Consider the following 18976-nt stretch of genomic DNA (forward strand, 5'->3'; position numbering starts at 1 on the left):
AAAAATGCAAGTTTAAATATAAAGATCCCCCGAAAAAAAAAAAAAAAACGAAAAGAGCCGTTCTGAAAAAAAGGGAAAAGGGGGTTTTTCAGTTTTTAAAAGGGGCTGAATTTTTTTTGTTTTATTAAAAGGAAAAAAAGGGAAATTGGGGAGAAAAAAAGGGGGCAAGAAAAAAAAAATAAAATAACAAACCCCGAAAAAAAAAATTTCTTAAAAACCCTATTAAAAAAACCCCTATTAAAAAAAAATAAAATTATATTAAATTAAAAAAAATTAAAAAATTTAAAGGGAAAATTTGGAAAAAAAAAAAAATTGCCCAGAAAAAAGAATTGGGAAGAAAAAAAAAAATGGGAAATAAAATATACGATCCCCGAAAAAAAAAAAGCTTAAAATGATTATTAAAAAAAAACATATTAAAATAAAAATAAAAATAAATTAAAAATTAGAAAATTTGAAAAAAAAAAAAGAAAGAAAAGGGAATTTTTCGAGAAAAAAGGGGCACGAAAAAAAAAAAAACAAAAATTTTATAAAAATAAAAGATCCCCGAAAAAAATATATAAAAAAAGAATACACCCTTAGAGCCATTTCCCGGGGTAAAAGAAACCCGGAAAAATTTCAGTTAAAATGCCCCCCTTGGAAATTTTTGTTTTTTATTAAAGGAAAAAAAGCAAAAATTTCGAGAAAAAAAAAGGGGTTCCAAAAAAAAAAAAATGCAATATAAATGAAAACCCGAAAAAAAAAATGCTTAAAATGCACATTAAAAAAAACATTTTTGAAAAAAATATATTTTTTATGTTAGACATTAAAAAATAAAAAGGGAAAAAAAATTTGGGGGGCGAAAAAAAACAAAATTGCGGGGAAAAAAAAAAGGGAAAAGAAAAAAAAAAATTAAAATATTAAAAAAGAAATTTGAAAAAAAAAAAAAAAACTTTTAAAAAGCATAATTAAAAACAAAAAAAAATATAAAAATTAAAAAAAAAATTAAAAAAATATAAAAAAATTGAAAATTTCAAAAAAAAAGGAAAAGGTTTAAAAAAAAAAAAAAAAAATTAAGAAAAATTCCGAAAAAAAAAAAAAAAAATAAAAAAATTTCACGTTAGAGCCATTCTGAAAAATGAAACGGATTAAAAGTTAAACCCCCCAATTTTAAATTTTTGTTTTTAAAGAAAAAGGAAAAAAGGGAAAATTTTTCGAGAAAAAAAAGGGAAAGAAAAAAAAATGCAATTTTATACAACCCTTTAAAAAAAAAAATTTCCTTTTAAAATAAAAATTCGACCGAGAAGAAAAAAAAAACCCTTAAAAAAGGCCCTATTTTTAAAAAACATATTTAAAAAAAATTTTATTTTTATATTAGATATTAGAAAAAAATGGAAAAGTGAAAAAAAAAACAAAATTCCCAAAAAAAAAGGTGCAAAGGGAAAAAAAAAATTTTCCCAAGGGGAATATATACGATCCCCCGGAAAAAAAAAAAAAAACGATAAGGGGGCCGTTTTTTGAAAAAAGGGAAAAGGAAAATTTCAGTTAAAAAAGCCCCTGAATTTTTTTTTAAATTAAAGGGAAAAAGGAATTGGCCCAGGGAAAAAAAAAAAAAAAAAAATTTTTTAAAAGAAAAAAAAAAACAATTAAAATTTCCCAAACCCTAAAAAAAAAAAATTTGGTTTAAAAAAATAAATTAAAAAAAAAAAAAAAATTCAAATAAAATCCAAAAAAAAAAAATAATTTAAAAAATTTAAAAATTATTTTTTTTTAAAAAAAGGGAATTAAAAAAATTCAAAAAAATCATTTTAAAAAAAAAAGAAAAAAAAAAAAAAAAAAAAAAATTTTGGAAAGGAAAAAAAAAAAGCAAAAAAAAGGAAAAAAAATATGTAAAAAAATATAAAACGATCCTGAAAAAAAATGCCTTTTAAAAAGGTTATTTTAAAAATTTCATAAATTTAAAATTTTATATATATTTGATATTAATAGAAAATTGAAAGAAAAGCAATGCGAGAAAAAAGGTTGCACGAAATAAAATCTATTTGATATATACGATCCTGAAAAGAGATATATAAAATAGAATACACGTTGAGCATTCTGATAATGAAACGGATTACAGTTAAATGCGCTGATTTTCGTTATATTAAAGAAAACGCAATTGCGAGAAAAAAGGTGCAAGAAAAAAAATGCAATATATATGATCCTGAAAAAAAATGCTTAAAATGACATTAAAATACATATTGAAATATATATCAGATGTTAGACATTAGATAAAGGAATTGAAAAAAAGCAATTGCGAGAAAAGGTGCAAGAAAAAAAATGCAACATATATGATCTGAAAAAAAAATGCTTAAAATGCATATTAAAAAATATATTATATATTAAATATTACAATAAAGAAAAAAAAAAGAAAAGAAAAAAATATTAAAATGCATATAGATAGATATTAGAATAAGGGAAATGAAAAAAAAATGCAAGAAAGAAGGTGCCATAAAAAAAATTGCTTAAAATGCATATAAAATACATATTAAAATAAAAAAGGAATTGAAAAAAAAAATTGCAAGAAAAAAGGTGCAAGAAAAAAAAATATGATCCTGAAAAAAATAAAATAAAATACACGTTAGAGCCATTCTGATAATAAAACCGATTACACTTAAACGCTATGATTTTCGTTATATGAAAGCAAAAAGGAATTGCGAGAAAAAAGGACAAGAAAAAAAATGTAGTATATACGATCCTGAAAAAAAAAAAAAGTGAAAAAAGATACGATCCTGAGAAGAAAAACAAATACTTAAAAGGCATATTAAAAATACATATTAAAATATATATTATATATTAGATATTAGATAAATGGAAGTGAAAAAAAAGTAATCCCGAGAAAAAAGGTGCAAGAAAAAAAATGCAAGTAATATATACGATCCTGAAAAAAAATACACGATAGAGCCTTCTGAAAATGAAATGGATTACAGTTAAATGCGTGATTTTGTTATATTAAAGGAAAAAGGAATTGCGAGAAAAAAGTGCAAGAAAAAAAATCAAAATATACAATCCTGAAAAAAATAGCTTAAAGGCTATTAAATATATAAATATTATAATTTGATTTGAATTAAATGAAAAAGAAAATTCGAGAAAAAAGGTGCAAGAAAAAAAGCAGTAATATATCAGATCCTGAAAAAAATGCTTAACCAATCTGAAATGATGATTAAATAATGCTATTTTTATATATATAAAGGAAGGAAAAAATTGCGAGAAAAAAGTGCAAGAAAAAAAAGTAAATATACACGATCCTGAAAAAAATGCTTAAATTTTTTTTTTTTTTTTTTTTTTTTTTTTTTTTTTTTTTTTTTTTTTTTTTTTTTTTTTTTTTTTTTTTTTTTTTTTTTTTTTTTTTAGATAATATACAAGATCCTAAAAAAATGCTTAAAATACATATTGAAATGTATATTAAAATATATATTATATAAATTTCATATTAAAATAAAGGAATTGGAAAAAAACAATTGCGAGAAAAAAGATGCAAGAAAAAATATGTAAATAATATATACGATCCTGAAAAAAATGCTTAAAATGATTATTAAAATACATATTAAAATATATATATAATTAGATATTAGAATAGAAATTGAAAGAAAAGCAATTGCGAGAAAAAAGGTGCACGAAAAAAAATCTATTTGATATATACGATCCTGAAAAAGAAATATATAAAATAGAATACACGGTAGAGCCATTCTGATAATGAAACGGATTACAGTTAAATGCGCTGATTTTCGTTATATTAAAGGAAAACGCAATTGCGAGAAGAAAGGTGCAAGAAAAAAAATGCAATATATATGATCCTGAAAAAAAATGCTTAAAATGCACATTAAAATACATATTGAAATATATATTAGATGTTAGACATTAGAATAAAGGAATTAAAAAAAAGCAATTGCGAGAAAAAACGTGCAAGAAAAAAAAATGCAACATATATGATCCTGAAAAAAAAAAATGCTTAAAATGCATATTAAAAAATATATTATATATTAAATATTAGAATAAAGAAATTGAAAAAAAAAGAAAAGAAAAAAAATACTTAAAATGCATATAGATAGATATTAGAATAAAGGAATTGAAAAAAAAAATTGCAAGAAAGAAGGTGCCATAAAAAAAATTGCTTAAAATGCATATTAAAATACATATTAAAATATGTAAAGGAATTGAAAAAAAAAATTGCAAGAAAAAAGGTGCAAGAAAAAAAAATATGATCCTGAAAAAAATAAAATAAAATACACGTTAGAGCCATTCTGATAATGAAACGGATTACAGTTAAACGCGATGATTTTCGTTATATGAAAGGAAAAAGGAATTGCGAGAAAAAAGGTACAAGAAAAAAAATGCAATATATACGATCCTGAAAAAAAAATGCTTAAAATATATACGATCCTGAGAAGAAAAAAAAATGCTTAAAAGGCATATTAAAAATACATATTAAAATATATATTATATATTAGATATTAGAATAATGGAAGTGAAAAAAAAGCGATTCCGAGAAAAAAGGTGCAAGAAAAAAAATGCAAGTAATATATACGATCCTGAAAAAAAATACACGATAGAGTCGTTCTGAAAATGAAATGGATTACAGTTAAATGCGCTGATTTTCGTTATATTAAAGGAAAACGCAATTGCGAGAAAAAAGGTGCAAGAAAAAAAATGCAAGTAATATATACGATCCTGAAAAAAATACACGATAGAGCCGTTCTGAAAATGAAATGGATTACAGTTAAATGCGCTGATTTTCGTTATATTAAAGGAAAAAGGAATTGCGAGAAGAAAAGGTGCAAGAAAAAAAGAGTAATATACAAGATCCTGAAAAAAATGCTTAAAATACATATTGAAATGCATATTAAAATATATATTATATATTAGATATTAAAATAAAGGAATTGGAAAAAAACAATTGCGAGAAAAAAGATGCAAGAAAAAATATGTAAATAATATATACGATCCCGAAAAAAATGCTTAAAATGACTATTAAAAATACATATTAAAATATATATATATTAGATATTAGAATAGAAAATTGAAAGAAAAGCAATTGCGAGAAAAAAGGTGCACGAAAAAAAAATCTATTTGATATATACTATCCTGAAAAAGAGATATATAAAATAGAATACACGATAGAGCCATTCTGATAATGAAACGGATTACAGTTAAATGCGCTGATTTTCGTTATATTAAAGGAAAACGGAATTGCGAGAAAAAAGGTGCAAGAAAAAAAATGCAAGTAATATATACGATCCTGAAAAAAATACACGATAGAGCCGTTCTGAAAATGAAATGGATTACAGTTAAATGCGCTGATTTTCGTTATATTAAAGGAAAAAGGAATTGCGAGAAGAAAAGGTGCAAGAAAAAAAGAGTAATATACAAGATCCTGTAAAAAATGCTTAAAATACATATTGAAATGCATATTAAAATATATATTATATATTAGATATTAAAATAAAGGAATTGGAAAAAAACAATTGCGAGAAAAAAGATGCAAGAAAAAATATGTAAATAATATATACGATCCCGAAAAAAATGCTTAAAATGATTATTAAAAATACATATTAAAATATATATATATTAGATATTAGAATAGAGCATTGAAAGAAAAGCAATTACGAGAAAAAATGTGCACGAAAAAAAAAAATCTATTTGATATATACGATCCTGAAAAAGAAATATATAAAATAGAATACACGTTAGAGCCATTCTGATAATGAAACGGATTACAGTTAAATGCGCTGATTTTCGTTATATTAAAGGAAACGCAATGCGAGAAAAAAGGTGCAAGAAAAAAAATGCAATATAATGATCCCTGAAAAAAAAAATGCTTAAAATGCACATTAAAATACATATTGAAATATATATTAGATGTTAGACATTAAAATAAAGGAATTGAAAAAAAGCAATTGCGAGAAAAAAGGTGCAAGAAAAAAAATGCAACATATATAATCCTGAAAAAAAAAGTTTAAAATGCTTATTAAAAAATATATTATATATTAAATATTAGAATAAAGAAATTGAAAAAAAAGAAATGAAAAAAAAATACTTAAAATGCATATAGATAGATATTGGAATAAAGGAATTGAAAAAAAAAATTGCAAGAAAGAAGGTGCCATAAAAAAAATTGCTTAAAATGCATATAAAAATACATATTAAAATATATAAAGGAATTGAAAAAAAAAATTGCAAGAAAAAAGGTGCAAAAAAAAAAAATACGATCCTGAAAAAAATAAAATAAATTACACGTTAGAGCCATTCTGATAATGAAACGGATTACAGTTAAACGCGATGATTTTCGTTATATGAAAGGAAAAAGGAATTGCGAAAAAAAAGGTACAAGAAAAAAAAAATGCAATATATACGATCCTGAAAAAAAATGTTTAAAATATATACGATCCTGAAAAAAATGCTTAAAATACATATTGAAATGCATATTAAAATATATATTATATATTAGATATTAGAATAAAGGAATTGGAAAAAAAAACAATTGCGAGAAAAAAGATGCAAGAAAAAATATGTAAATAATATATACGATCCTGAAAAAAATGCTTAAAATGATTATTAAAAATACATATTAAAAAATATATATATTAGATATTAGAATAAAAAATTGAAAGAAAAGCAATTGCGAGAAAAAAGATGCACGAAAAAAAAAATCTATTTGATATATACGATCCTGAAAAAGAGATATATAAAATAGAATACACGTTAGAGCCATTCTGATAATGAAACGGATTACAGTTAAATGCGCTGATTTTCGTTATATTAAAGAAAAAAGCAATTGCGAGAAAAAAGGTGCAAGAAAAAAAATGCAATATATATGATCCTGAAAAAAAAAAAATGCTTAAAATGCACATTAAAATACATATTGAAATATATATTAGATGTTAGACATTAGAATAAAGGAATTGAAAAAAAGCAATTGCGAGAAAAAAGGTGCAAGAAAAAAAATGCAACATATATGAACCTGAAAAAAAACTGCTTAAAATGCATATTAAAAAATATATTATATATTAAATATTAGAATAAAGCAATTGAAAAAAAAAGAAAAAAAAATACTTAAAATGCATATAGATAGATATTAGAATAAAGGAATTGAAAAAAAAATTACAAGAAAGAAGGTGCCATAAAAAAAATTGCTTAAAATGCATATTAAAAAACATATTAAAATATATAAAGGAATTGAAAAATACGATCCTGAAAAAAATAAAATAAATTACACGTTAGAGCCATTCTGATAATGAAACGGATTACAGTTAAACGCGATGATTTTCGTTATATGAAAGGAAAAAGGAATTGCGAAAAAAAAGGTACAAGAAAAAAAAAATGCAATATATACGATCCTGAAAAAAAATGCTTAAAATATATACGATCCTGAAAAAAATGCTTAAAATACATATTGAAATGCATATTAAAATATATATTATATATTAGATATTAGAATAAAGGAATTGGAAAAAAAAACAATTGCGAGAAAAAAGATGCAAGAAAAAATATGTAAATAATATATACGATCCTGAAAAAAATGCTTAAAATGATTATTAAAAATACATATTAAAATATATATATATTAGATATTAGAATAAAAAATTGAAAGAAAAGCAATTGCGAGAAAAAAGATGCACGAAAAAAAAAAAATCCATTTCATATATATACGATCCTGAAAAAGAGATATAAAAAATAGAATTACGCGTTTAGAGCCATTCTGATAATGAACGGATTACAGTTAAATGCGCTGATTTCGTTTATTAAAGAAAAACGCAATTGCGAGAAATAAGGTGCAAGAAAAAAAATAAGCAATATATATAAACGATCCTGAAAAAAAAATACACGATAGAGCCGTTCTGAAAATGAAATGGATTACAGTTAAATGCGCCTGATTTTCGTTATATTAAAGGAAAAAGGAATTGCGAGAAGAAAAGGGGCAAGAAAAAAAAGAGTAATATAAAAGATCCTGTAAAAAATGCTTAAAATACATATTGAAATGCATATTAAAATATAATTAATATATTAGATATTAGAATTAAAGGAATTGGAAAAAAAACAATTGCGAGAAAAAAGATGCAAGAAAAAATATGTAAATAATATACGATCCTGAAAAAAATGCTTAAAATGATTATTAAAAAATACATATTAAAATATATATATAATTAGATATTAGAATAGAACCATTGAAAGAAAAGCAATTGCGAGAAAAAAAAGGTGCACAGAAAAAAATAAATCTATTTGATATATACGATACGTAAAAAGAAATATATATAATAGAATACACGTTAGAGCCATTCTGATAACGAGACGGATTTCAGTTAAATGCGCTGATTTTCGTTATATTTCAGGAAAACGCAATTGCGAGAAAAAAGGTGCAAGAAAAAAAATGCAATATATATGATCCTGAAAAAAAAATGCTTAAAATGCACATTAAAATACATATTGAAATATATATTAGATGTTAGACATTAAAATAAAGGAATTGAAAAAAAATCAATTGCGAGAAAAAAGGTGCAAGAAAAAAAATGCAACATATATGATCCTGAAAAAAAATGCTTAAAATGCTTATTAAAAAATATATTATATATTAAATATTAGAATAAAAAAATTAAAAAAAAAAGAAAAAAAAAACTTAAAATGCATATAGAAAGATATAAAATAAACGAATAGAAAAAAAAAATTGCAAGAAAGAAGTGCCATAAAAAAAATTGCTTAAAATGCATATATTAAAAAACATAATTAAAATAATAAAACAATTGAGAACGAAATACGATCCTGAAAAAAATAAAATAAATTACACGTTAGAGCCATTCTGATAATGAAACGGATTACAGTTAAACGCGATGATTTCGTTATATGAAAGGAAAAAGGAATTGCGAGAAAAAAAGGTAAAAAAAAAAAAAAATGCAATATATACGATCCTGAAAAAAAATGCTTAAAATATATACGATCCTGAAAAAAAATGCTTAAAAACATATTAAAAATACATATTAAAATATATATTATATATTAGATATTAGAAAATGGAATTGAAAAAAAACAATTGCGAGAAAAAAATGCAAGAAAAAATATGAAGTAATATATACGATCCTGAAAAAATACAAAATGATTTTGAAAATAATATTAAATATATAATGCTTGATATTTGTATATATTAAGGAAGAAAAGAATTGCGAGAAAAAAGATGCCAAGAAAAAAAAAATCATTCATATATACAATCCTGAAAAAAATTTAAAAGAATATTAGATCATTCAAAATGAAAGGATTAAGTTTAAATTGATTTTACGGTAATATAAAGAATAAACAATTGCGAGAAAAAAGGTGCAAGAAAAAAAATGCAAGGTAATATATACGATCCTGAAAAAAATGACACGTAGAGCCATTCTGAAAATGAAATGGATTACAGTTAAATGCGCTGATTTTCATTATATTAAAGGAAAAAGGAATTGCGAGAAGAAAAGGGCAAGAAAAAAAGAGTAATATACAAGATCCTGTAAAAAATGCTTAAAATACATATTGAAAGCATATTAAAATAATTTATATATTAGATATTAGAATAAAGGAATTGGAAAAAAACAATTGCGAGAAAAAGATGCAAGAAAAAATATGTAAATAATATATACGATCCTGAAAAAAATGCTTAAAATGAATATTAAAAATACATATTAAAATATATATAGATATTAGATATTAGAATAGAACATTGAAAGAAAAGCAATTGCGAGAAAAAAGGTGCACGAAAAAAAAAATCTATTTGAAAATATACGATCTGAAAAAGAATATATAAATAGAATACACGTTAGAGCCATTCTGATAATGAAACGGATTACAGTTAAAGCGCTGATTTTCGTTATATTAAAGGAAAAAGCAATTGCGAGAAGAAAGGTGCAAGAAAAAAAATGCAATATATACGATCCTGAAAAAAAAATGCTTAAAATGCACATGGAAAAAAAATTAAAATTTAAAATATTTATTAATTAGATGTTAGACATTAGAATAAAGGAATTAAAAAAAAAGCAATTGCGAGAAAAAAAGGTGCAAGAAAAAAAATGCAAAATATATGATCCTGAAAAAAAATGCTAATATGCTATTAAAATGAAATGGATATATATTAAATGTGTAGAATAAAGAAATTGAAAAAAAAGACAAAAAAAAAAAAACAAAGATAAATAGATATTAAAATCAGATCTGAAAAAAAAATTGCATAAGAAGGGCCATAAAAATAATTGCTAAAATATATTAAATTAATATTAAAATATGTAAGGAATTGAAAAAAAAAAAAAACAATTGCAAGAAAAAAGGTGCAAGAAAAAAATATGCATGGTAATAAAAAATAAAAAAAATCACGTTAGAGCCATTCTGATAATGAAAGGATTACAGTTAACGCGATGATTTCGTTTATATGAAAGGAAAAAGGAATTGCGAGAAAAAAGGTACAAGAATAAAAATGCAATATATACGATCCTGAAAAAAAAAATGCTTAAAATATATACGATCCTGAGAAGAAAAAAAAAATGCTTAAAAGGCATATTAAAAATACATTTTAAAAACAATATTAGATATTAGATATTAGAATAATGGAAGAGAAAAAAAGCAATTCCGCGAAAAAAGGTGCAAGAAAAAAAATGCAAGTAATATATTACGATCCTGAAAACAAATACACGATAGAGCCGTTCTGAAAATGAAATGGATTACAGTTAAATGCGCTGATTTTCGTTATATTAAAGGAAAAAGGAATTGCGAGAAAAAAAGTGCAAGAAAAAAAATACAATATATACAATCCTGAAAAAAATTGCTTAAAAGGCATATTAAAATACATATCAAAATATATATTAGATATTAGATATTAGAATTAAGGAATTGAAAAAATACAATTACTAGAAAAAAGGTGCAGAGACAAAAATATGCAGGTAATATATACGATCCTGAAAAAAAAATGCACGTTAGAGCCATTCTGATAATGAAATGGATTACAGTTAAATGCGCTGTTTTCATTATATTAAAGGAAAAAGGAATTACGAGAAGAAAGGTGCAAGATAAAAAAAAGTAATATACACGATCCTGAAAAAATGCTTAAAATACATATTGAAATGCATATTGAAAAATATTTTATATATTAGATATATAGAATAAGGAATTGGAAAAAAAACAATTGCGAGAAAAAGATGCAAGAAAAAATATGTAAATAACTATATACGATCCTGAAAAAAATGCTTAAAATGATAATTAAAAATACATATTAAAATATATATATATATATTAAGATATTAGAATAGAAAATTGAAGAAAAGCAATTGCGAGAAAAAAGGTGCACGAAAAAAAATCTATTGATATATAACGATCCTGAAAAAGAGATATGTAAAAATAGAATACACGTTAGAGCATTCTGATAATGAAACGATTACAGTAAACGCGATGATTTTCGTTATATGAAAGGAAAAAGGAATTGCGAGAAAAAAGGTACAAGAAAAAAAAATGCAATATATACGATCCTGAAAAAAAAAAATGCTTAAAATATATACGATCCTGAGAAGAAAAAAAAATGCTTAAAAGGCATATTAAAAATACATTTTAAAATATATATTATATATTAGATATTAGAATAATGGAAGTGAAAAAAAAGCAATTCCGAGAAAAAAGGTGCAAGAAAAAAAATGCAAGTAATATATACGATCCTGAAAAAAATACACGATAGAGCCGTTCTGAAAATGAAATGGATTACAGTTAAATGCGCTGATTTTCGTTATATTAAAGGAAAAAGGAATTGCGAGAAAAAAAGTGCAAGAAAAAAAATACAATATATATAATCCTGAAAAAAATTGCTTAAAAGGCATATTAAAATACATATCAAAATATATATTAGATATTAGATATTAGAATTAAGGAATTGAAAAAATACAATTACTAGAAAAAAGGTGCAAGAAAAAATATGCAGGTAATATATACGATCCTGAAAAAAAAATGCACGTTAGAGCCATTCTGATAATGAAATGGATTACAGTTAAATGCGCTGATTTTCATTATATTAAAGGAAAAAGGAATTACGAGAAGAAAAGGTGCAAGAAAAAAAAAGTAATATACACGATCCTGAAAAAAATGCTTAAAATACATATTGAAATGCATATTAAAAATATTTTATATATTAGATATTAGAATAAAGGAATTGGAAAAAAAACAATTGCGAGAAAAAAGATGCAAGAAAAAATATGTAAATAATATATACGATCCTGAAAAAAATGCTTAAAATACATATTGAAATGCATATTAAAATATATATTATATATTAGATATTAGAATAGAAAATTGAAAGAAAAGCAATTGCGAGAAAAAAGGTGCACGAAAAAGAATCTATTTGATATATACGATCCTGAAAAAGAGATATGTAAAATAGAATACACGTTTGAGCCATTCTGATAATGAAACGGATTACAGTTAAATGCGCTGATTTTCGTTATATTAAAGGAAAACGCAATTGCGAGAAAAAAGGTGCAAGAAAAAAAATGCAAGTAATATATACGATCCTGAAAAAAATACACGATAGAGCCGTTCTGAAAATGAAATGGATTACAGTTAAATGCGCTGATTTTCGTTATATTAAAGGAAAAATCAATTGCGAAAAAAAAGGTGCAAGAAAAAAAATATACACGATCCTGAAAAAAATGCTTAAAATACATATTGAAATGCATATTAAAATACATATTATATATTAGATATTAAAATAAAGGAATTGGAAAAAAAACAATTGCGAGAAAAAAGATGCAAGAAAAAATATGTAAATAATATATACGATCCCGAAAAAAATGCTTAAAATGACTATTAAAAATACATATTAAAATATATATATATATTAGATATTAGAATAGAAAATTGAAAGAAAAGCAATTGCGAGAAAAAAGGTGCACGAAAAAAAAATCTATTTGATATATACTATCCTGAAAAAGAGATATATAAAATAGAATACACGATAGAGCCATTCTGATAATGAAACGGATTACAGTTAAATGCGCTGATTTTCGTTATATTAAAGGAAAACGGAATTGCGAGAAAAAAGGTGCAAGAAAAAAAATGCAAGTAATATATACGATCCTGAAAAAAATACACGATAGAGCCGTTCTGAAAATGAAATGGATTACAGTTAAATGCGCTGATTTTCGTTATATTAAAGGAAAACGGAATTGCGAGAAAAAAGGTGCAAGAAAAAAAGAGTAATATACAAGATCCTGTAAAAAATGCTTAAAATACATATTGAAATGCATATTAAAATATATATTATATATTAGATATTAAAATAAAGGAATTGGAAAAAAACAATTGCGAGAAAAAAGATGCAAGAAAAAATATGTAAATAATATATACGATCCCGAAAAAAATGCTTAAAATGATTATTAAAAATACATATTAAAATATATATATATTAGATATTAGAATAGAGCATTGAAAGAAAAGCAATTACGAGAAAAAAGGTGCACGAAAAAAAAAAAAATCTATTTGATATATACGATCCTGAAAAAGAAATATATAAAATAGAATACACGTTAGAGCCATTCTGATAATGAAACGGATTACAGTTAAATGCGCTGATTTTCGTTATATTAAAGGAAAACGCAATTGCGAGAAAAAAGGTGCAAGAAAAAAAAATGCAATATATATGATCCTGAAAAGAAAAAATGCTTAAAATGCACATTAAAATACATATTGAAATATATATTAGATGTTAGACATTAAAATAAAGGAATTGAAAAAAAGCAATTGCGAGAAAAAAGGTGCAAGAAAAAAAATGCAACATATATGATCCTGAAAAAAAAAGCTTAAAATGCTTATTAAAAAATATATTATATATTAAATATTAGAATAAAGAAATTGAAAAAAAAGAAATGAAAAAAAAAATACTTAAAATGCATATAGATAGATATTGGAATAAAGGAATTGAAAAAAAAAATTGCAAGAAAGAAGGTGCCATAAAAAAAATTGCTTAAAATGCATATAAAATAAAAATAAAAAAAAAAAAAGGAATGAAAAAAAAAATTGCAAGAAAAAAGGTACAAAAAAAAAAAAAAATACGATCCTGAAAAAAATAAAATAAATTACACGTTAGAGCCATTCTGATAATGAAACGGATTACAGTTAAACGCGATGATTTTCGTTATATGAAAGGAAAAAGGAATTGCGAAAAAAAGGTACAAGAAAAAAAAAATGCAATATATACGATCATAAAAAAAAAAGTTTAAAAATAATACGATCCTGAAAAAAATGCTTAAAATACATATTAAAATGAATATAAAAATATATATTATATATTAGAAATTAGAAAAAAAGAATTGGAAAAAAAAAACAATTGCGAGAAAAAAGATGCAAGAAAAAATATGTAAATAATATATACGATCCTGAAAAAAATGCTTAAAATGATTATTAAAAATACATATTAAAAAATATATATATTAGATATTAGAATAAAAAATTGAAAGAAAAGCAATTGCGAGAAAAAAGATGCACGAAAAAAAAAATCTATTTGATATATACGATCCTGAAAAAGAGATATATAAAATAGAATACACGTTAGAGCCATTCTGATAATGAAACGGATATACAGTTAAATGCGCTGATTTTCGTTATATAAAGGAAAACGCAATTGCGAGAAAAAAAGGTGCAAGAAAAAAAATGCAATATATAATGATCCTGAAAAAAAAAATGCTTAAAATGCACATTAAAATACATATTAAAATATATATAAGAATTTTGACAAAAGAAAAAAGAAATTGAAAAAAAAAATTGCGAGAAAAAAGGTGCAAGAAAAAAAATGTAAAATATATGAACCTGAAAAAAAACTGCTTAAAATGCATATTAAAAAATATAATATATATATAATATTAGAATAAAGCAATTGAAAAAAAAAGAAAAAAAAATACTTAAAATGCATATAGATAGATATTAGAATAAAGGAATTGAAAAAAAAATTACAAGAAAGAAGGTGCCATAAAAAAAATTGCTTAAAATGCATATTAAAATACATATTAAAATATATAAAGGAATTGAAAAATACGATCCTGAAAAAAATAAAATAAATTACACGTTAGAGCCATTCTGATAATGAAACGGATTACAGTTAAACGCGATGATTTTCGTTATATGAAAGGAAAAAGGAATTGCGAAAAAAAAGGTACAAGAAAAAAAAAATGCAATATATACGATCCTGAAAAAAAATGCTTAAAATATATACGATCCGGAAAAAAATGCTTAAAATACATATTGAAATGCATATTAAAATATATATTATATATTAGATATTAGAATAAAGGAATTGGAAAATAAAACAATTGCGAGAAAAAAGATGCAAGAAAAAATATGTAAATAATATATACGATCCTGAAAAAAATGCTTAAAATGATTATTAAAAATACATATTAAAATATATATATATTAGATATTAGAATAAAAAATTGAAAGAAAAGCAATTGCGAGAAAAAAGATGCACGAAAAAAAAAATCCATTTCATATATACGATCCTGAAAAAGAGATATATAAAATAGAATACGCGTTAGAGCCATTCTGATAATGAAACGGATTACAGTTAAATGCGCTGATTTTCGTTATATTAAAGAAAAACGCAATTGCGAGAAAAAAGGTGCAAGAAAAAAAATGCAAGTAATATATACGATCCTGAAAAAATACACGATAGAGCCGTCTTGAAAATGAAATGGATTACAGTTTAAATGCGCTGATTTTCGTTATATTAAAGGAAAAAGGAATTGCGAGAAGAAAAGGGGCAAGAAAAAAAGAGTAATATACAAGATCCTGTAAAAAATGCTTAAAATACATATTGAAAATGCATATAAAATATATATTATATATTAGATATTAGAATAAAGGAATTGGAAAAAAACAATTGCGAAAAAAAGATGCAAGAAAAAAATATGTAAATAATATATACGATCCTGAAAAAAATGCTTAAAATGATTATTAAAAATACATATTAAAATATTTTATATATATTAGATATTTGAATAGAACATTGAAAGAAAAGCAATTGCGGAAAAAAGGTGCACGAAAAAAAATAATCTATTTGATATATACGATACTGAAAAAGAAATATATATAATAGAATACACGGTAGAGCCATTCTGATAATGAAACGGATTACAGTTAAATGCGCTGATTTTCGTTATATTAAAGGAAAACGCAATTGCGAGAAGAAAGGTGCAAGAAAAAAAATGCAATATATATGATCCTGAAAAAAAATGCTTAAAATGCACATTAAAATACATATTGAAATATATATTAGTGTGTTAGACATTAGAATAAAGGGATTTAAAAAAAAGCAATTGCGAGAAAAAAGGTGCAAGAAAAAAAATGCAACATATATGATCCTGAAAAAAAATGCTTAAAATGCATATTAAAAAACATATTAATATTAAATATTAGAAAAAGAAATTGAAAAAAAAAAGAAAAGAAAAAAAATACTTAAAATGCATATAGAATAGAATATATTAAAATAAAGAAATTGAAAAAAAAATTACAAGAAAGAAGGTGCCATAAAAAAAATTGCTTAAAATGCATATTAAAATACATATTAAAATATATAAAGGAATTGAAAAAAAAAAACAATTGCAAGAAAAAAGGTGCAAGAAAAAAAATACGATCCTGAAAAAAATAAAATAAAATACACGTTAGAGCCATTCTGATAATGAAACGGATTACAGTTAAACGCGATGATTTTCGTTATATGAAAGGAAAAAGGAATTGCGAGAAAAAAGGTACAAGAAAAAAAAATGCAATATATACGATCCTGAAAAAAAAAAATGCTTAAAATATATACGATCCTGAGAAGAAAAAAAAATGCTTAAAAGTCACATTAAAAATACATTTTAAAATATATATTATATATTAGATATTAGAATAATGGAAGTGAAAAAAAAGCAATTCCGAGAAAAAAGGTGCAAGAAAAAAAATGCAAGTAATATATACGATCCTGAAAACAAATACACGATAGAGCCGTTCTGAAAATGAAATGGATTACAGTTAAATGCGCTGATTTTCGTTATATTAAAGGAAAGAGGAATTGCTAGAAAAAAAAGTGCAAGAAAAAAAATACAATATATACAATCCTGAAAAAAATTGCTTAAAAGGCATATTAAAATACATATCAAAATATATATTAGATATTAGATATTAGAATTAAGGAATTGAAAAAATACAATTACGAGAAAAAAGGTGCAAGAAAAAATATGCAGGTAATATATACGATCCTGAAAAAAAATGCACGTTAGAGCCATTTGATAATGAAATGGATTACAGTTAAATGCGCTGATTTTCGTTATATTAAAGGAAAAAGGAATTGCGAGAAGAAAAGGTGCAAGAAAAAAAAGTAATATACACGATCCTGAAAAAAATGCTTAAAATACATATTGAAATGCATATTAAAATATATATTATATATTAGATATTAGAATAAAGGAATTGAAAAAAAAAACAATTGCGAGAAAAAAGATGCAAGAAAAAATATGTAAATAATATATACGATCCTGAAAAAAATGCTTAAAATGATTATTAAAAATACATATTAAAATATATATATTAGATATTAGAATAGAAAATTGAAAGAAAAGCAATTGCGAGAAAAAAGGTGCACGAAAAAAAAATCTATTTGATATATACGATCCTGAAAAAGAGATATATAAAATAGAATACACGTTAGAGCCATTCTGTTAATGAAACGGATTACAGTTAAATGCGCTGATTTTCGTTATATTAAAGGAAAACGCAATTGCGAGAAAAAAGGTGCAAGAAAAAAAATGCAATATATATGATCCTGAAAAAAAATGCTTAAAATGCACATTAAAATACATATTGAAATATATATTAGATGTTAGACATTAGAATAAAGGAATTGAAAAAAAGCAATTGCGAGAAAAAAGGTGCAAGAAAAAAAATGCAACATATATGATCCTGAAAAAAAAAAATGCTTAAAATGCATATTAAAAAATATATTATATATTAAATATTAGAATAAAGAAATTGAAAAAAAAAGAAAAGAAAAAAAATACTTAAAATGCATATAGATAGATATTAGAATAAAGGAATTGAAAAAAAAAATGCAAGAAAGAAGGTGCCATAAAAAAAATTGCTTAAAATGCATATTAAAATACATATTAAAATATATCAAGGAATTGAAAAAAAACAATTGCAAGAAAAAAGGTGCAAGAAAAAAAAATACGATCCTGAAAAAAATAAAATAAAATACACGATAGAGCCATTCTGATAATGAAACGGATTACAGTTAAACGCAATGATTTTCGTTATATGAAAGGAAAAAGGAATTGCGAGAAAAAGGGTACAAGAAAAAAAAATGCAATATATACGATCCTGAATAAAAAATGCTTAAAATATATACGATCCTGAGAAGAAAAAAAAATGCTTAAAAGGCATATTAAAAATACATATTAAAATATATATTATATAATAGATATTAGAATAATGGAAGTAAAAAAAAAGCATTCCAGACAAAAAGGTGCAAAAAAAATGCAATATTAGATCTCAAAAAAAAGCTAAAATAATACATCCTAAAGAAAAAAAAATCTTAAAAGCATTTTAAAAATCATTTTAAAATATATATTATATATTAGATATTAGAATAATGGAAGTGAAAAAAAAAGCAATTCCGAGAAAAAAGGTGCAAGAAAAAAAATGCAAGTAATATATACGATCCTGAAAAAAAATACACGATAGAGCCGTTCTGAAAATCAAATGGATTACAGTTAAATGCGCTGATTTTCGTTATATGAAAGGAAAAAGGAATTGCGAGAAAAAAAAAGTGCAAGAAAAAAAATACAATATATACCAATCCTGAAAAAAATTGCTTAAAAGCATATTAAAATACATATCAAATATATATTAGATATTAGATATTAGAATTAAGGAATTGAAAAAATACAATTACGAGAAAAAGGTGCAAGAAAAAATATGCAGGTAATATATACGATCC

This window comes from Penaeus japonicus, unplaced genomic scaffold (genome assembly GCF_977035675.1).
Source record: "Penaeus japonicus unplaced genomic scaffold, GWHDUDI00000001_assembly GWHDUDI00000027, whole genome shotgun sequence".
Classification (NCBI taxonomy): Eukaryota; Metazoa; Arthropoda; class Malacostraca; order Decapoda; family Penaeidae; genus Penaeus; species Penaeus japonicus.